The following is a 21,011-nucleotide window of genomic DNA, read 5'->3' as shown; positions in this document are numbered from 1 at the left end:
CTGAGAGAACAGGATGAACAGCCAGTTAGAAAAAATGTCAGAATGTAATGTTTACTTATACAAGTGAGACAAGAAAGTCAAAAGTTGTTTCCATAACTCTTGCGATTGTGATATTTTTCCACATTCACTTACAAACAATTCTTCCATATTTCCTTAATAATAATATTCCCATTATTATTTATGCAAACTTTACAAAGTCTTAAGAACTCCAAATCTGAAGAAATCCAAAGCAACATCATGAAACAATGATAGAAAGATCACAGTGAGTACAGAGCAGCTCTCAAGTCAACAGCAGCATTCGAAGTGTACAGGTTGAAGAACATCGTCGATTTTCACACATGCAATTTCAATATGCTTCTTTATCTTTACGCCTTTGTATTTTTTTTTGTCATATTGCAGTTTGCAGTGCAAAAGCTCCATCTCTTCAGAGCTTCTATAAAGATTGTCATTTTTATAAACACATTGTTTTTCTTTACAAATATCTTTAACCTCTTCAAAAGTGCTAAAGATGAAGGTGTTTCTTTTTTTTTATCTTTACCATTAACATCTTTGATCTTCCTGTCTTCTATTAGTTTATCACATGACTCTTCTGTTTCGATGATATGCTGGTTTATGAAGTTGTCAACACGTTCGTCATCACTTTCTTGTGCTGATCTGCTAGAAGAAACGGACAACATTTTTGTGTCTGGTTCGATGATACGCTGATTTTTGACCTTCTTAACATGTTCGTAATCCACACAGAGCACAGTGACAGAGAGCACCACCAGCAAGAAAATGGAGAGCTTCATATTTCTATTTTGAAGACAAAAAAAGAACATTGATAAGAGTAAGTAAAGTAGTCAGTTTGTTTGTTTATTTCTGAAACGTTTTACCATTTGAACATGCTTACACATTAAAACACATTTAAAATACACATTTAATACAACAAACTGGATGATCCCAGTTGGATGAACCAAAACAACAACTGGTAAAGATGTATTACTTTTACCTCTTTCTTCAGTTAGCAGAGTGATTTGTTGTGCAGTGCAGTGTTTGGTGGGAGTCGGCTCTCTGACGCAGGGATCAATGAAGATCTTCAGGGAAGGAAATTCTCTGAAATGTCAGATTAATTGCTATAAGTTAATAAACTAAATGGGTGAATGAACAGCAGCTGCATGTAAGATCAGTTTGAATGAAGATGAATATTTGTTTAAACAGAAATTATGTAAAGTTCACTGTATATGATACATGCAAGTAAAATATGAAAAATAGTAATGTTAGGAAAGTAAACAGTCAACATGCATGTAAAAGCTGACATGTTTTTTTGGAACAAACGAAGTGAAGCAGCCAAATACTTGTGAGCAATTAGGAGGATCCGCCCACCTGCTGCACCTGAACCAGTTGACTAGCACTCAAATTTCCTAGCTCCAGGTTTTACTTCCAGTGTATTATTCTGTCTGGTGTGTTTCTGCCATGTCTGCTACATCTATTGGAGCTCACAATAGAAACTTCAAATATTTAGGTGTCGAGGTCAGTTGGCCTGTTTACAATGTTGACAACAGCAAATAGAACTTTTTTAAAACTTTGTTTTTCTCTACTTGTGTTACAAAAGATTACAAGATAACATATTATATTCATTATAATTATAATTTAAGTTTAAATAAAGTTTTAATTTCTTTATATTTTTTATTATATTAGTAATGAGGTTTGTTTAGCTTTGCACCAAAATAAATTGTAGAAATAGGCTTTACAATGCACTCAAGTACATTTTAGAGATTTTATTTTCCTCACTTTTGAGTAAAGAAGTTGAATCTCAAAGTTTAATAGACTAATTTTAACCCAAGCACATGTACTTGTACTTAAATGATAAAAATATGTGTTTTACCACATCTGCACTCATGAGAAATTGGACAAACTAACATCTTTTTAAATATAAAAATTGTTTTTAATACTCGGATGAAAAAGTTAATCGTGACCTGAAGTTTTATTACACTCAAGTAAAAGGTTATGCAAAAGTAAAGAGACATAAAAGTTAAAATATAACAAGTCTGAAGACTGACCTGTGTCAAGCTGAGGATCACTCAAAAAGGACCATGAAAGAAAGCCAAGGGACAAGAGTAAAAAAGATCAGTGATTTCCATGTCAGCCCTTTTTATACTACACAACTGCCTTAGCCATAAACAGATTCAGCGCACATAGCAGCAGCTTAGCAGCCACATTTCCTGTCAACTTTGTGTCTTTGAGCCCATATATGGCACATATACATCAACATGCAGCGCTACACAAACATGACTGCAAAAAAAACAATTTATAAGCTGTTTGTCTGCACAGCCAAATATGTAAAGATATGAGTCTCTGTCTGTGTACAGTTTTACACATGTTTGGTTTAATACTTAATAACAAAAGCTCATGAATTGTTAATTAATGCACCAAACATAATAAATATTACATGAAGTTGATTAATAAAAATGTTCCTTCTAATTATGTTACTTTAATTTTACAGGAAATGTGTACTACCCATTTTTTTGTGAATGTAGTGACGTAAAGTTCACATCTGGTCAGCTGGTCAAAATAGAACATGTTTGCAAAAGTGCTCTGATGTTTTCGGAGATGTCGCTAGCTCAGCTAACAGTCAGCTGACAGAGTGCACCGAGCTCACAGCTCCGGTGTTCCAGCTAAAATGTTTTTTACGTTAACTGGTTAGATTTGTCAGCTCTTTATCCTCTCGAGGATACTTGAGGGTGCATGGGAGTTTGCCCAACCAGTCTACATGTGTTTTGTGGACTTGGAGAAGGCATTCGACCGTGTCCCTCGGGGTGTCCTGTGGGAGGTGTTGCGGGAGTATGGGGTGTCTGGCCCATTGCTACGGGCCATTCGTTCCCTATACAACCGTTGTAAGAGCTTGGTTCGCATTGCCGGCAATAAGTCGGACTCGTTCCCGGTGGGTGATGGGCTCCGCCAGGGCTGCCCTTTGTCTCCGGTTCTGTTCATAATTTTTATGGACAGGATTTCTAGGCGCAGCCAAGTGGCGGAGGGCTTTCACTTTGGTGGCCTCAGAATCTTGCGGATGATGTGGTTCTGTTGGCTTCATCGGGTGAGGGCCTCCAGCTCGCACTGGAGCAGTTCGCAGCCGAGTGTGAAGCAGCGGGAATGAGGATCAGCACCTCCAAATCTGAGGCCATGGTTCTCAGCCGGAAAAGGGTGGAGTGCCCACTCCGGGTCGGGGATGAGTTCCTGCCCCAAGTGGAGGAGTTCAAGTATCTCGGGGTCTTGTTCGCGAGTGATGGGAGAAGGGAGCCGGAGATCGACAAACGGATTGGGGCTGCAGCTGCAGTAATGCAGACGCTGCACCGGTCCGTTGTGGTGAAGAGGGAGCTGAGTGTAAAAGCGAAGCTCTCAATTTACCGGTCGATCTACGTCCCTACCCTCACCTATGGCCACGAGCTGTGGGTAGTGACCGAAAGAATGAGATCGCGGATACAAGCGGCAGAAATGAGCTTCCTCCGAAGGGTGGCTGGCCTCTCCCTTAGAGATAGGGTGAGAAGTTCGGCCATCCGGGAGGGGCTCAGAGTAGAGCAGCTGCTGCTCCACATTGAAAGGAGCCAGCTGAGGTGGTTCGGGCATCTGACAAGGATGCCCCCTGGGCGCCTCCTGGGTGAGGTGTTCCAGGCATGTCCCACCGGGAGGAGGCCCCGGGGCAGACCCAGGACACGCTGGAGAGATTATATCTCTCGGCTGGCCTGGGAACGCCTTGGTGTTCCCCCGGATAAGCTGGAGGAGGTGGCTGGGGAGAGGGAGGTCTGGGCCTCTTTGCTTAGGCTGCTGCCCCCGCGACCCGGCCTCGGATAAAGCGGATGAAGATGGATGGATGGACGGTTAGATTTGTGTGTTCCACATTTTGCATCCGCAGATTCTCATTTTTACCGAACGGTCGTCTCTTTCCGCCTGCTCTCGTGTCTCTGTAACATAAATAACGAGCCAACATTTTCCTCACAACACCAGCGATCAGCTCGACAGACCCTCAGTTTACCTGCACACATCCTGCTCACCTGTAAGCTGTTTAACATCTGCTCCTTATTCGAAAAACCTGGTGATAGTCACAGTTTAATGTGGGCAGCTGCAGCTTGATATAACGCAGTGTCGGTGCATTATTCTGCACAAGTTAAGTAAATGTAGTTTTTTTTTCTGGAGCTCAGGGCTGCTGGAGCTTGTATTTCCGTCACAGTGACTGACCTGGGATAAAGACGACAAACGGGATTTAAATGGAGAGCGATGGACACCTAGAAAACTACAGAGCAATTCATCACCGGCTGACATCCAGTCACCGGCACACAGCTTTAAATCCTCCGCTCCGAGTTTTAGCTCTCAGTGGTTAAACACTGGACTTAATTCACTCAGGTTCTGTCTGTCGGTTCTGGCAGTCCTGACCCCTAGGGCCAAATGAAATAAATAATTAAATGTGTCAATAATTAATTAATTGAATTTGTCATAAATATGTATTTAATTAATGTTAGTTAATTAATGACACATTTAATTAATTATTGACACATTTATTAATTATTTAACAGTGTATTTAATTAATTCATTTTGGCAGTCCTGGCATTCCATACAAATGCATGCAATGTTTTTTTCTGAATAAAACAGTGTTGTTTACAGCGGGAAGAAACTGTAAAAACTGCATTTTCTAAGGACAGTGCAAGCAAACACTCTCCACTTGCAAACAACCCCCCCCCCCCCCCCCCCAAAAAAAAAAGAAAAACAAAACACCCCCTCCCTTCTCTATTGGTGTTAAAGCATACATCGTCAAACAATCAAAAGTTATATGGCAACATGTGGCATTTGGTTGTTTAGGAAGAGACGGACATATTTAAGAGTTTTGTGACATTTAGCGTGTTTGGAGTCTATAGTTAGTGTGCAGTTAGTGTGTAGTGTAGTTGTTGTTTTGTTTTGTTTGTCAGTTATACTGATGAATGCCACAATTGCTCAAAAAAGCCACCAAAGGCAGACTGCAGTGTAAATGCTAGGGGTGTGCTTGGCAAGAATCTGGTGATACAATATGTATCACAATACAGGGGAGACGATACGATATATTGCGATACTAAGAGCCAGATGATATTTGTGTTTGTGTTAATTGTAGGAAAACTCGCAGTAAACAGTCTAAACTCTTAAATGTTTGACATGAGCTATCTCAACTAAAATAGAGGGATACAGTTGACTAGAGAAAAAAGTTATTTGGATGTGTTACCACTTTGCCAAGGTCTGCAAGAAGACCCAAAGTGTCCCCCTTAAGCTGTGCATACACTGTGCGAGTTTTTTCAGTCACATTATTCATCAGCTCCTGCTCAACCCTGTATGATTGAATTGAAGGGGTTAGAAGGTCGTAGGTCACGGTGCATGGTCTCACAATATGTGGCCCGATGCTCTGATGCGACCTCAGTGCTCACACTGTGCGTCTATAACATGAACCTTATAACACAAAATCTGTCTCTCCCTCTCTATCTTTAACACACACACACACACACACACACACACACACACACACACACACACAACCATCAACTTTGCAAACTTGCTAATGAAAAACATTGACCAGACAGCTGCAATTGAGCAGCAATGTCCATCCAACTCTTTTCACGGTTGTTGCGGTCGTGATAATTTTGTGAGGCCACATAGAAAAGGCTCGGATGACCTTCCCAACGTTCTACAAGTTGGGCCTCCATCGCTTGTGTCCAGATCACACACTGCACTGCCATGCTACTTTGTTTTTTTCATTTCCATTTCTGTGTTTGTGCGTGTGCAGTGTGACAGGTTGTGTTAAATCGGCTCGTGGCACCGCTTCAACGGTGCGATACCCTCATGAGGGGTGACCAGAATTTCTAACAGGTTTGAAATTCTGGCCGCAATCATATGATTGCTGATCGGGAGCTGGTCATGAGGTGTTAATTGCTTCTCGTTACCCCAACCTACTCGATGCATGACACATGACTAAGGTGAAACTTGGGCCGATTCCCAAAACGGTTGCACGACTGAAAATTCATCTTAAATTGGGCCAAAAATCCCACAATCTGGCCCAATTTTTGCTAACCACTTTGACCAGCTTTAGATAAGAGGGAATTTGTTTTTACTGTGAACTGAGAGGATCCCAAGGATTCCACCACAAATGCTTCTGGAAAGAAAGCTTTATGGGCAGACTAGACTATGACTGAGCTATATGGCCACAATGACAACAGTATGTTTGATGTATCAAAGGTGATCCTTTGAAATCTGAGAACACGGTGCCAGATGTTAAGCATGGTGGTGGAAGGATCATGCTCCGGGGCTGATTTGCTACCAGTGGCACTGATCACAAAATGGATGGAATAATGAAGGAGGAGGACTACTAAAGTGAGTTTACAATCCATAATTGCAACTGACCTTCAGAGATAGAAAACTTCTATATTCAATGTTACGCCAAATCCTCAACTTATTAGTAAAAGAAAACAAATTTCATTATATAATGTCAAGAGATGCATTCTAAGACACTTCTTCAGCTGAGAATCAGAGAGGAGAAACACACAGTTTTACTTGTTGCTTAGCAAGGGCAGGTCTGAGCTCTCGCACGAGAGTGAAGGCTCAGGGACTCGCAACTCTGAGACTGCCCTGGTCTTTATTTATACATCAGTGGGTGTTTGTTCCTTACATTGGAATGTGGAGGTGTATATGTATGTGTGTGTGTGTGTGTGTGTGTGTGTGTGTGCGCGCGTGTGTGTGTGTGTGTGTGTCAGAGTGTGACCCCATAAACGACTTCCCTTAACCTGCTGGTCTGGAAAATCCAACAGTTCATCTATATGTAAAAAAGGCAGTTAGACTAAAACTGACATAGCTACGTTTATCCTACCGTAAAACAATAAAAGAAGGTACAACCTCTCCCATGCTCCCAGGATGTGGGTGTGAATGCCAGAGCACTCTGGAATGCACACAAAGCCTTTGCAGACTATTAAGGATCGCACATCCTATCACTACCATATGCAAACTTATATTATTAAAAGATTATACTGACAATTTTCTATTGACATATAATATGTTCTGATGACATTCAGTTGGATCTGATTTACACATCAGAGGCTTGGTCAAGTAAATGAACATGAAATTTAAAGAAGAAAAAACAGCATGAGAAAATATTCAAAATGTGACTTTCCGTGAAGCCGTGCTGTCACACTGTGGTTAGACTGAGGGTTTGTCAACCGTCAGATGACAATGCATCACAGAATTTTTGCTAACCACTTTGTTCTTTTCATGACCACAACTCAACACCTTGCAACCTGGTAATGCACCGTGTGCCAAAACTGTGAACAACTGAATCTATTCTGAGAGCAGATGAAACTTCTATGAATGCAATAACTCTAGATGTTATCACGCTAACTACATATGTTATAATGCAATCTTTGTGTAATTTAAAACTCTGAAGTCAAGGTTATAAATGGCAGTTTTTGATTACTTTAGAGTTTACTTATATATTTCACTTTTACAAACTGCTTATCTTGCCTTGTTTGGTGTCTTTTTTTTCTTTTTTTCTTTTTTTTTTTTAGCACAGCCGCAGCATATATTTGCCTCCACTCCAATAACTTCCCCTTTTCCTCAGCAACCAAATGCCACACTCTGGCATATAATTTTGTGAATGCCTGACATGCTGCATTTTTCCCCAATAGGAAGAGTCGTGTTTTATTTCAAAGTTTTTTGGTTTTTTTTCTATCCTTAGATAAAATAGTTTTTATTATTTCTTCCTGCACTCAAGCTGATGACAGTATTTGGGAAAATGCATGGGCTACATTATTTTTCACAACTCTGGTTTTACTTGATCCATCAGCACAATTTAAACACTTTTATGTAGTTTGAAGTCTGCACTTCTTACCCAAATTGAAACAAGACTCAGTAAATGTTTGAAGTAATCTTAACTTGATCATGTGATTTGGATGCTCCAGCTTGTCTGTGGACTCTCGAGGGTAATATGTTCCCCCTTTATTACTTCTAACAAACTTCACTGCAATTCACAAATTGTTTTACCAGCAAGTGAGAGCACCTCTATGAAAGCATACATTTTGGCAGTTTGCTGGTTTGGAGTATTCAGCTGTGTGTCATAATTAGGGCTGCCACGATTAGTCGACTAGTCACGATTACGTCGACTATCAAAATCGTCAACGACTAATTTAATAGTCGACGCGTCGTTTGAAGCTTTAGGACGCAGGAATAAGTAGTAGGATTTAAGAGTGTAATAACGGACTGAAACAGAAGATGGCAGCACTGCATGAAGAAGGATGACAGATGCCGTTAAACCCCGAAGAAGAAGAAGTAGCTCTGTCCCAGAATTCATAGCGCAGCCCTGCTCAGTTTCCAACAATGGCGGCAGCTAGTTAGTTTTAATATTACTCTTATTATTCTTTCTGGGTCACAAAATAAACGTCTAACATATTTCCAGGCGAGAATGTAGCTGTGTAAACCTCAAATATCTGCTCAGTTTATCAAGACACCACATATTTTCAAAAGCGCTCCGACGTTTTCGGAGACGTCTGTTACCCACTAGCTCGATAGTTAGCCGGGGGCAAGGCTCACTAGAGCCCGTGAGAGCACCGGACTCCCGGCAAATCGTTTTCAAACCCACCGCCGTCTTTCGCTACTCAGGTTAAATATATATACGTCACTTAGATAACTTAAAAATGTTTTTGTTTGGCTTTTTTAGTATTTTATTTGTTCCTGAGTAAATCGGTTTGGCTGAGATTAAAGTTATAGTTTTTACACAGCTGAATAAACGTCAAAAAGACAACTGATTATCAGAAGTGTGAGATGCTTGAGAATATACTCCAGTGTCCCGTTATACTTTAGATAAACACTTAAAGCTGTAAGCTAATGATAGTTATATAAGAGCAGATGCATGCTGGTGCAATAAGCTGTACGTTTTACGTCCAATGGATGCTTGAAATGATTAGTCGACTAATCGCAAAAATAATCGGTGACTAGTCGACTATCAAAATAATCGTTTGTGGCAGCCCTAGTCATAATCACAATGTCATAATCTTCCCAGCAAATTCACCCCAGGGTCAAACTGTGCAGTGCTCAGAAAAAACTCAAAAATCCAGGAGCTACATCTCAGACTCTACAGGCCTCAGTTAGCATGTTAAATGTTAAAGTCCATGACAGTACAATTAGAAAAGAGTTGAATAAGTGTGGCTTGTTTGGAAGGGTTGCAAGGAGACAGTCTCTCCTCTCTAAAAAGAGCATGACGGCATGGCTGCAAATTTGTTAACAAATTTGCAAAGCATAACAGCACAAACACCTCATACCAGCTGTTAGTATGGTGGTGAAGGGGTGATGATTTGAGCTTGTTTTGCAGCTACAGAACCTGGGCCCTTGCAGTCATGAGTCTTACCAACTAGTGATGTGTCGTTCGTGAACAAAACGGCTCTTAGAGCCGGATCTTTGAAGTGAACGACGCGAGCCGGCTCCTTATTGGGAGCCGTTGGTTTTTTTTCTTTCTCTCACCCTCTCTCTCTCGCACTTTTTTCCGCTTCACTTCGCACGTGAGCCTTGTGCTTTGCGCTGGGAAGAGGGGGGAGGGGCGGTAGTTACACTCGCAGTAGCACAGGAACAGAGCGGGAGGGAGAGACAGAGAAAGAGAGCCAGGGACAACATCGTCACATTAGAAAGGTATAGTAATCATCCACAACTATTTTCAGTTGCAGATAATAAAGGATTCAGAAAGTTTATTCATGCAGACCCATATGACAGAGAATATGCATTTTCTTTTTGTTTTCATATTTGAATTTATATTTAATTGTGTTGTGGTTTGCAGTGTTTTGTGTTGTTTCACTTTAAATTTGTTTAAAAGGAAAAAGCTGAAAATTTAAATAGTTAAAAGTTGAAATGTAAATAGTTGGTTTTTGTATCATGTGATTTATTTATTACATTTTATGTGGAGTGAATAAATAAAAGTATATTTACGGTGGCCCCTACAGACAAAGCACGTACAAACTTCAAAACACGTGCAAAACACAACAGAAGTGCTCCAGGATGCTAGGCGCAGTGTTGAGCTTTTGTTACCTAGTGGCTACACAAGCCAGCAAGTACCAACGACCGGATTTGGTGTGTGGTAGTAACAGGTAAATGAGTGCTTGTGTATAAATACACAAACAATACACATATGCTTTCAATTGTGTAATTTAAGTGATCTAGGTAGCTCTGTTTTGGAAGTTCAGTTAACGCTAGAAATGTGTTTTGGAGTTTGTACGTGTTTTGTCTCTAGGGGCCACCGCATATATTTATATATAAACATATATAAATAAAACTACTTTTTTTTACATTAGTAATTCCTTTTGTGCATAATTTTATATTGTTGTTAATAATAAATAAATTAAAGCAACAAAACAACCTGAAGAGCCGGTTGGGAGCCGAAAGAGCCGGTTCTCTAAAAAGAGCCGGAAATCCCATCACTATTACCAACCACCCTCAATACACAAGTGCTCATAATTATGTGTCTGAATGGGAATTCTGCAGTATAGGTACGTCACGGGGAACTATCACAATATAAACAATAGACTTCTCCTACACTTTTGATAAATGATTCCTGCAAAAGTTATTTGATCATTCAGTAATTACTGGTAAATGGGGACGACAGGAAGTACAGAAGACTGACTGAGGACTTTGATGACTGGTGCCAGCAGCTCCGCCTCCAGATTAGCACTGGGAACACCAAGAAGCTTATAAAAGTGAACAGGGAATAAACATTAAGATAGAGGACTCAGAAGCAGTGTGCTCATCTGACCTATAAACAGTAGCAGACACATCTCTACATCAACTGTTCAGAGGAGACTGTGTGAATCAGGCCTTTATGGCCAAATAGCTAAGAAAACACTACTAAGGAAGATCAACAAGCAGAAGAGATTTGTTTGGGCCAAGAAACACAAGGAATGGACATTAGACCGGTAGACATCCATACTTTGGTCTGATGGGTCCAAATTTGAGATCTTTGATTCCACCTGCCATGTCTTTGACTGATACAAACAAGGTGAACTGATGGTCTCTACATGCATGGTTCCCACCATGAAGCATGGAGGGGGAGGTGTGATGGTGTGGGGGTGCTTTGCTGGTGACACTGTTTTGGATTTATTCAAAACTGAAGTCACACCGAACCAGTATGGCTACCACAGCATCCTGCAGCAACATGCCATCCCAACCAGTTTGCGTTTAGTTGGACCACTGTCTTTTTTTTTTCAACAGGACAATGACCCCAAAGACACCGCCAGGCTGTGTAGGAGCTATCTGACCAAGAAGGAGAGTGATGGAGTGCTGTGGCAGATGGCCCGGCCCCCACAGTCACCTGACCTAAACCATATTGAGATGGTTTGGGATGAGATGGACCGCAGAGTGAAAGCAATAGAGTCAACAAGTGCTCAGCACCTCTGGGAACTCCATCAAGACTCTTGGAAAACCATTTCAGGTGATGACCTCATGAAGATTAAGAGTGTGCAAAGCAATAATCACAACAAAGGGTGGCTGTTTTGAAGAATCTAACATATAACATGTTTTGAGTTATTTTTAAAATTTTGGTTTGCTACATCATTCCATATATGTGTCATTCATAGTTCTGATACCTTCAGTGAGAATCTACAATGTAAATAGTCACAAAAAATGAAGCAAAATTAACTTTAGGGTTAGCTCTGGGTTTTATATCCTACAAAGGTGATTTACTTTTTACTGGGGTATATTGCCATGGTAACTTGTGCTTTAGACCCAATCTGTCCCAGACTGCAGCCATATCTGAATTCTCTTTTTATATTCTGTCTTTACTCTTAAACTTTGCACCATTCCACTGAATGAGGCACAGACTGCATCTGGAGACAAACTAAAGTCATTCCACGTCTCTTTTGTTAGTCTGTGAGAGAGTAAGCTTTAATGTTTGAATGTGTCTGTCACGGTCCCCGTGTCTCTCTGGTTGGCTCACGCTGGCTACAGATTTTGTTGTTGTTGTTCGTTTTTGTGTTTGTTTTCCTTGTCTCTCCTCCTCCTCTCTGCCTGGGTGGAGCTCGTTACGGGCTCTCGCTCTTGGCCCACGCACCTGTGTGATTGTGTCCACCTGCTGCTGATCTGGCTGATTTCCCCAGCTGCTATTTAAGGCAGTGGCACAGAGCAGCTCACCGCTGGAACGTTGAACCTCCTGAGTTCGTGCTCTCGGCATTTTCAAAAGAATCCCTTGTATGTATTTTGCTGTGGAACTAACGTTAACTTCTGTGTGTAGATATCCCTCTTCTGGACCAAATCACGGGACCTGCCCGGGTGTGGCAGCGTGTGTGGAGTTTTGGAGCGAGTGCGGCTGAAGAGGAGCTCCCTGGAGCCCTGGACCCCCCTCCCAACTCACTGTACATATATATAGCACTGAGGTGATCCCTGTTGTAAATAAATCTCCTTTTGGTCTCTTAGAAAGAACTGTCTGCGCGTGAGTCCGTTCAGTAGCCATGACAGTGTCCAATCTGATGTTTCAGAGCTTTAATGTGTAGCAACTGCCTTATAAATAATTAACTCAATTTAAACTGTTTAATCCTCTCTATGTGCTAAATGCTCATTTTAATGCAGCATTAATCTTATTGTTTTAACAGTGCTGCATTTTACCTCGTCTCTGATTGGAGCAGGCGGCACTCATCATGTTGTGTGGAAGAAGACTTCAGCTGAACAACAACACATGACATATTACACCCAAGTTAACAAAAACTAAGCCAAATGCGTTTTCGGTATTTTAAAAAAATTTAATTATTCTGATTGTTTACCTATTTTTTTAGACACATTTGTTTTATTTATATAAAAATAATTTCAAACAGCTGCCTGCAAATATGCCTCTTTACCATTAAGCCAGGTGTGAATGACAACCTGCAGCTGCATGCTGTTGTGGTCATTGGTGTCACATTAGGTTTTGAACCACAAACAGAGAAGTTTCTTAGAACTGCTGGGCTAGTGATGTAGGTATTGATGTAAATGGCTGCTTAAGGCGGTGCTACAGCAATGTATAAAAACTGAAGCTCCCAGAGCCAAATGTTATTTGTTCTTCTGTGACTGAGGTGAACTATAACCTGCTCAGGTAGAATTTAATAACAGCGTGTCTGAACTGCCCTTGACTTGATCTCTGCTCATCTCCAGGCTTCACTTCTCATTCGGTAAGAACTCGTTGGCTTTTGTATACTTCCAAGAAAGAAACTTACTCTCCTGCCACACTTATACTCACATTCAGACATGGGCTTCAAAACATGCTGGCATCATCTGGGTTCTGTGAGCATGCAAATCATGCATAAGTAATGCAATTACTGCATGTCGAGACAGATGCCTGTCTTCATTGATTCATGTACAAATCAAGTTTAACTTTAATTCCAATTTCAGGGCATTTGATTCACTGAAGTCATCTTCACCACCTGCTCTTCCAGACGACGGACTCGTGCCCGAACACCTGCAGTTAACCAACCAAACATTGATCAGTAAGGGAAAAAATAAAGTATATATCCTCATTTGGAAAAGTGTGAATTCAATCTTGATAAATTTCTAATATATAATTACATTTAGCAAAAGTGTTGTCTATTTATGATCACATCTATTATAAATATCAGTGCTAACACAGCTGTGACATGTATGAAGATAATATTTTGTTGTGATAGCTAAGACACACATACTATTACCTAACTGCAGCCATTTAGCTATGTACGGTTCAATGTGTGGATGTAAGTAGAGAACTCTTAATGCCTTTAGGTCCACATCATAAATTCATGCTTTTCGGGGTGTTTCAGTTTCAAAATAGAAGTTTCGAGAGCTGCGAAAAATTACGTGATGGTCGTAAATCAGTGAAAAGTGGCTCTTAAAATGTAGGAAGCAAGAGAGAAGAGAAAAACGGAGTCGTGCTTTTGGCCTCAATATGTGACTTTAAAGGGTCACCGAATATGTTTACATATTTTGTCTGGCCAAGAGATGGTCATAAATAAAGTACTCACGTCTCTTGGTTTACAGATCTTAGGCCACTCCTCTTTACAGAAACTCTCTAAATCCTTTAAGTTTCTTGACTGTGTGACTGTGAGGTCTGGAGACTGACTAAACCACTCTGTGACCTTATAGTCCTCCATTAGTACATACTCAGATCAGCTTGATGTGACTCAACTTGTTTTCCATTGCAATCAAGTACCACCTAATGTGCGTGGGGTCATTACAGCAAAGTGGCCAGATGTCTGTGATGTCGTTCATATGCAACACGAACACCACAACAAAGGAAGATGTTGCAGGGGGACTGTAGACCTGAAGGAGGTCGATGATCTTGTATTGTCCCTGTAGACCTCAGTAAAAAGTCCTTTGAGTGCTCTTTGGTCTCGCCATGATGGTGCAGAAGTTGGAATGGAAGAAACTGATACTGTGGACAGGTGTGCTTTTCACACAAAATAAACTGAGATCAGGAGTATCTGTAACTGATTAATTGTAATCCAATCTGTGTGCAAGAATTCTGGTTTGGTTATAGGTGATCAAATACTTAGTTCAATCAATAACATGCAAATCAATTAAAAACCTTCATGTAATGTTTTTTGTCCTGGATTTTGGTTGTTCTGTCTTTCTCCATTAAACTCAAACTACCATAAATTTTAGAGACTGTTCATTTCTTTGTAAGGGAGCAAAATTACAAATTAAGCAGGAGATCAAATTATTATTTCGACCAGTGACAATATTTTTGCTGCTTTAAATTCTTATTCTGGAAAATGTTCCTGTATTTCTTTCTCCAGGAAACAATGAGGACTGTTTGCTGCTTGTGCTGCTCTTTGCCACTGGATGCTCAAAACTAGCTAATCGCCAACTCAAATGGCCGCAGCAAGAAACCCGTTATGAAGAGTTTATACGAAAACATGTTGATGCTAATATGAGTGTGGAAAAATGTGATACAGAAATCGAAAAAAACTGGATCTACAATGTTGACCACAGTTGTAAGTACACAAACACGTTCATCCTTAGTAATAACAACCAGGTCAAAGCCATTTGTAATGGTCAAGGATCACCTTATGAGAATACTATCTTTACAAAGAGAAGAGCAAAGTTTAGTATTGTTATATGTAAACTAAATAATGGAGCAAGGAAACCAAACTGTCAGTATAATAGCACACTTCACAGTAACGTGAGTGTTGTAGTCCGATGTGAAGGAAGGTTACCTGTGCACTATGTAAGGGACATACAGACTTTTGAATCCAATAATGCAACTATAGGAAAAATCCCCATGGACTCTAATTCTGTACCCACAAATATAAATTTCTGAGATAAAAAAAGAGCAACATTTAGCATCAGCTCTAACTAGAAGTGACTGGAAACATCTTCCATATCATAAGTTTTTACTTGAGCCTGTCTTTTAAGTGCATACATGTTTTGCAAGTGTTCAACTTGTATTTCCACTCATATTGTATGAAAAACAGTTAAACGATTTTTTACTACAAATGCAGGTAGAAAAAAACTGTATTAAATGTTACTGATAAGAAAAAAAACAAAGAAGTAAAATTTTGTTATTTGGTTCTTTTATCATCGATACTGATATATTAATAGCAATGACTGCAGAATACAGATGTACAGTTACGTATTAAAATAATGTGAAAGGTGATTTTGGTAACTCTGGGATCCAGCTTGCTTCTAATAAATGATTTATTGTCTGATCACAGAGTAAATGTGTAAAAAAAAAAAAAGTTCTTTGAACACTTCAAACATCAAGACTCACAAGTTGACATGTCTTTGCTCAGTGCCCTGTGTGTTTTTATATTTTATATGATTTTTTGTTGTATTGACAAATTGCAGTTTCAGTGGTTCTTGTATAATTAGAATCCACTATGTACTTATTTTGTCCTCAATTACAATAAACAAACACAGCACAAAAAAAGCAAACACAATAAAAACTATTTGCTGCTTCTGAACCATTTGTTTTAGCATTTTGTTGCTGATGAATAAAACTCAGGCTCAGGAGGTAGAGCGGGTCGTTTACAAATCAGGTTTTTTACAAAGGTTGCTGCTTCACTTCCTGGCTCCTCCACTCTGTATGTCAGAGTACTGTATGTTCAGCATTACAAGGCGCTCTAAAAATCCTTTAATTTTCTCAAAAATCAATAGTGCGCCTTATGTATGAATTCTGTTTGTGGTTACTGACCTCAAACTGATTTTATGTGGTACACAGTGCTCAGAAATCTGTCAAAAAATGTTGCACGACGACTTTGGTAAGCTACGACGTCGCACTGCTTGATGGATTATCGGAGCATTAGGTTATCGTAGTCATGAGCCTCACAGAGTAATCTGGGTCAAAAACTCGGTCCGCTGCAGGTCCCAAAGTCAAACGAACACTGCAGCATCACTGAGAGTTAAAAACTGTCTAAATTCTTTCATCTTTAATAAAATGATCAGCGTTGCTGCTTTACCAGGTGTAACAATTAAGTTTAACATCCAGGCATCCATGAAAACAGAATTTATTAAATTTAATGGAGTTAGAAGCTAGCAGGAAGTTAGCTCACTGGTTTCCACCTAAACATAAGCATGTTGTGACTGAGAGATTTCTGAAAAAATTCAAACATACAGCTCTGCTATCACTTCCAACATAAACGAAGACAGAAAACAAAACACCAGTGACTCTTGGTACTGAAGTTGGACTAGCTGGTATATAATGATGTGCTACCTGATTGCTAGTGACACAACTATGTTAGCATAACATAACCACAGTGAAGCTGGAGGATAAATGCTAACTTTTTTCCACTCCATAAAAAATAACGTGAGGGTTCCCAATGGTTAGGGACAAATGCAATCACTCGAGGCCTGGAGTTGCCTACCTCTGGACTAAAGTCAACTCACTTTGGTACTGTAAATATAATATGGCCAATATTATAGTTATTATATTAATCATTATTAGTTATTACAGCATTGAACTTGAACTCGGGGTCAAAGATTCAAGTTGCAGTTATTTATATTTCCTATCACCTTAAATCTTCACTCAAAGACAAATATCTTTAACAGTGTATATATAGATGTATTATATATAAGAGACAAATATTGTTCTTTTAATATGTTGGCATTACTAAATTTGGTTCAGTGCTTACATATATGTAAAAACAAAATGTACGAGCTGTGATAACTGTTTCTGATAGAATGAAGAGTAGACTGATATATAAAATATTCCTTTATTAGGTGAGAAAATCAGACCATGTCATAACTGCTTTAAGTCATACAGAATAGATATCAGAGCCTTAAACAGGCTGACTTCTGCTAAATGGGTCAAACTGGGCAGAAAGTATACAAACTAGAGATGGCACAATACCACTTTTTTATGTCCAATACCGATACCGATATCATAAATTTGGATATCTGCAGATACCGATATGAATCCGATATAGTGTGTTTTTTAATCAATAAAACTGTTTTTTTAATATCTTGCTGCTTTTTGTATAAGTTAAAACTCAAGTTAAAAAAAAAAAAAAAAACACTAAAGCTATTCTTTTATACCTGTATGCAAAAAATGCACTGCACCCAAAATATTTCATAGTTCAACAATACTGATCAATCTAATAAACTTAAACCTGCTCCATCCTCCCTATTCTGGTATTTTAAAGAGTAAGCAACCTAACTAATAGGGCTCTAAAACTCCCAGCAAACCCCCCCCCCCCCCAAAAAAAAAAAAAACAGGGAATCACCCTCCACTTCATGATGCTTAATCGACGTAATCAACTTTGATTTGATGCAGTGTGAAATAAAATGCACAGAAATAAATTATTTTTTCAAGAATAATTAAATAGATTCAACATCTTTCTTCAGCAGCATTGCAGACTGCACAGATGGTACCTTCCCAAAGGAAAAAGTACTACAGCTTACTAGGGTATATTAGACTTAATAGTTACTATATACAGTAATGGACTTCTATTCATTTTACATCAGATTAAAACTTTGTGTGTAAGATTCAGATAATTATTTATTAAAAGTTAGACATTTTAAATAAAAGAAAAGTATGTCTCTGTGCGCCCCCCCTCCCCTTTTCCCTGTTAATGTCCTATCGGCCCACCTGGCTAAACTTTGCTAGATCTGCCCCTGCACAGTTACCAGCCGTCAGCTCCTGGTGTAGAAAGTAATATTAAATAAATTCTAAGAACAGCTTATCAAGCTTAAACGTGTTCAGCCGCTGGTTTCCTCTTTCTGGTGCGAAGTGGGCCAAAAACAAACAAGAGAGACGGACTGGCGACAGAAAAGCCGATCAGCTGATCATTGATCAGTTTCAAGATTGAAGTAGCAACAGGAGAGTGAGGGAGAGAGAAGAGGCAGTCCCTCCATATATTGGTTGTTAAGCTTAACGTGGGAATGCTTTACAAATATTCAGAGATGAACTTACACACTTGCTTTACTTCTCTCTGGGATAACTTCCTCGGAGATGAAATGCTGGTTTGGTAGCGAGGCTACAAATACACACAGCCGCTCTATCACGTGAGCATACTGCTCCAACGTGCTACGGTTATGAGCTGAGTTACGCCATGTTGCAAGTTTTGTGAGGTGCTTTTTTGATATTTAATGGATCGGATTACATTTTTTATTTTTCTCCGATATCCGATCCAGTAATTTACGTCAGTATCGGACCAATACCGATATGTAATATCAGATCGGTTCATCTCTAATTAATAAACTAATACACTAATACAAGTAACCACTGGTTGCACTGATGTGATTAGACTCTTGTGAGTCATCAGTCTCTCAAATGTCCTTCTCTCTCCTCCAGGGAAACATCTTACCGACCAGAGCTGCAAGCCACTTCCTCCAAATATGATGAAGATGTGTGATTTTCAGCAACAGGGACACTTTCCCGAGTTTCAGGAAATGATTTGTGGTTAAAGTAGCAGGACTGTCGAGCACATTTTTATATTTCAAGGTGCCGTTTTTTTAAAAAGGAAAATATGACAGCCAAAAACAACAACAAAAAACCCCAAAAACTCCATAACATGCAAACTTCAGTATGAATACTAAGATGAGAGGACAGGGATGAGGTAAAGCTTGCTCATTAGTCCAGTATTGGCCATATGCCACATACATGATCTGCTGAGGCGGTCATTCAGGCTCCATGCAGATGAACTCAACACTTCCTTTGCTTTGTACCTGTGCAAGTCTGTCAGATCGGTGCATTTATATGAATATGACACAGTGTTTTTTTTCCTGTAAAATTCTCTGTAAACTATAAACCAAAACTGTTTCTGTTTTTTATAATTATATTAAATTCAACATGTCACATCTTGTTGTTTTTTCTCTAACTTACTTCATGTCTCCATGTTATACTCTGCAATAGTAATGTGATTTGTTCATTTAATCTGTTATTGACAGTGAGGTGCTGCTTTAGGTTTTATAGTAGTTACTGTCAAAAGGAAACATAACTTAAATATTCCTTGATTAGCATCTAGGAAATCAGCGAGGCGCTTTTGTGCTTCAAGGAAAGCAGGAGGAAACTAGAGACTACAGGAAGGAGTAGTGACCGTTTTAGCGCCCTCTGCAGTTTGTGTGTGAAAGTGCAAAAGCTTACAGCACCTGGTATTCCCAGGCGGTCTCCCATCCAAGTACTGACCAGGCCCGACCCTGCTTAGCTTCCGAGATCAGACGAGATCGGGCGTGTTCAGGGTGGTATGGCCGTAAGCGAAAGCAGAGCTCAGAAACAGCCTTTTTATACATGCTGTAGCGACAAATGCACACGTTTTCTCTTCTATATAGAAGTTAAAGTCTCCAAACGACAAAAATATTTGAATTACAAAACACACTGTTCTATAATAATTTAACATATGTTATTATGGAGATGTTACTGTGGGAAAAGCATTTCTGCAGCTCAGTGTTGAAGCTGCAGTTAACAACGAATAGCTGCATGCTTTCACTGTAACATATGGAATTTAGAACAATAATATATATCAAACTGTGAGACATTAGCCACTTATAAAATGCCCTTTATATAGTAACACTCTCGCTTACGGCCATACCACCCTGAACACGCCCGATCTCGTCTGATCTCGGAAGCTAAGCAGGGTCGGGCCTGGTCAGTACTTGGATGGGAGACCGCCTGGGAATACCAGGTGCTGTAAGCTTTTGCACTTCCACACACAAACTGCAGAGGGCGCTGCTGCTCACTCACAGAAAACAGAATCAGAAAAAAAAACTTCATTAAAATGCTTATAAAAATAAGGCATTTCGCTTTTGTGCAAAACTTGACAAGCATCTCACTGTATCTACTTTTCTGGTGTGTATTTTCCAGCAGAGGTTTAGCTCTGTGTCACGTGTCTGACATTTTGTGGATGTCAGAGAGCATCATTATTATTTCCTAACTTTAGGTTTCAAAACAGGAGGAAGACTGATATTTACTCACAGTAAATATCAATCTTCCTCCTGTTTTCTATTTTGCAGAGCCTTATTGATGAGCCACAGCTGTTATTTTATTTTCTCCCCCTGATATCTGTAACTTTATCATTTAAACTGTTGATATGGCTCCAAGCAGCCCCATTAACTTTGTAATTGACTTTTGTTTCCTCCTTTCTCCTCTCTATTATTTACTGCCGATATATTGTGAGTTTATATCAGTAGCATTTGAGCAAAACCTGGTGAGGATTTAGAAGAGCTTCAACATCCCATTAAAATCAAATTTTATATGTCGCATACACAGTCATACACAGTACGATATGCAGTGAAATGCTTACACAACTGCTCGTGACCTAAAGAAAAGGCTATGAATAAGATAGGAAATAAATATGAAAATTAAAAAGGGTAAATTTAACTAGGAAGGAATAAAATACAATAAAATATAAAAATTAAAGTTAAAAATGAAATAACTGTACAACACAAATTAGAATGAAGGGTAAATTTAACTGGGAAAGAATAAGATAAAATATATGAATTAAAGTTGAAAATAAAATAACTGTACAACAAAATACACAATACACAGTATAGAAATATATAAGAATGTATGAGAAATATAAATATATATATACACACACAATAACAGCAGCTGTACA

General features: G+C 39.4%; 2 non-coding genes across 2 annotated transcripts; one reads left to right on the top strand and one right to left on the bottom strand.

Annotated features, from left to right (window-relative positions):
- Positions 1–19,533: 19,533 nt before the first annotated feature.
- Positions 19,534–19,652, bottom strand: LOC146360805 (5S ribosomal RNA). Its single transcript, XR_014799613.1, has one exon. It is a non-coding gene; the product is annotated as a 5S ribosomal RNA (ribosomal RNA).
- Positions 19,653–19,971: 319 nt separating this feature from the next.
- LOC146360804 (5S ribosomal RNA) lies at positions 19,972–20,090 on the top strand. The gene has a single exon (XR_014799612.1). It is a non-coding gene; the product is annotated as a 5S ribosomal RNA (ribosomal RNA).
- The last annotated feature ends 921 nt before the right edge of the window (positions 20,091–21,011 follow it).

Source organism: Perissodus microlepis, chromosome 23 (genome assembly GCF_051167445.1).
Source record: "Perissodus microlepis isolate ML-2025 ecotype Zambia chromosome 23, ASM5116744v1, whole genome shotgun sequence".
Lineage (NCBI taxonomy): Eukaryota > Metazoa > Chordata > Actinopteri > Cichliformes > Cichlidae > Perissodus > Perissodus microlepis.
Note: the sequence above shows the minus strand (reverse complement) of the source record. Positions and strands in the feature narration are given on the sequence as shown.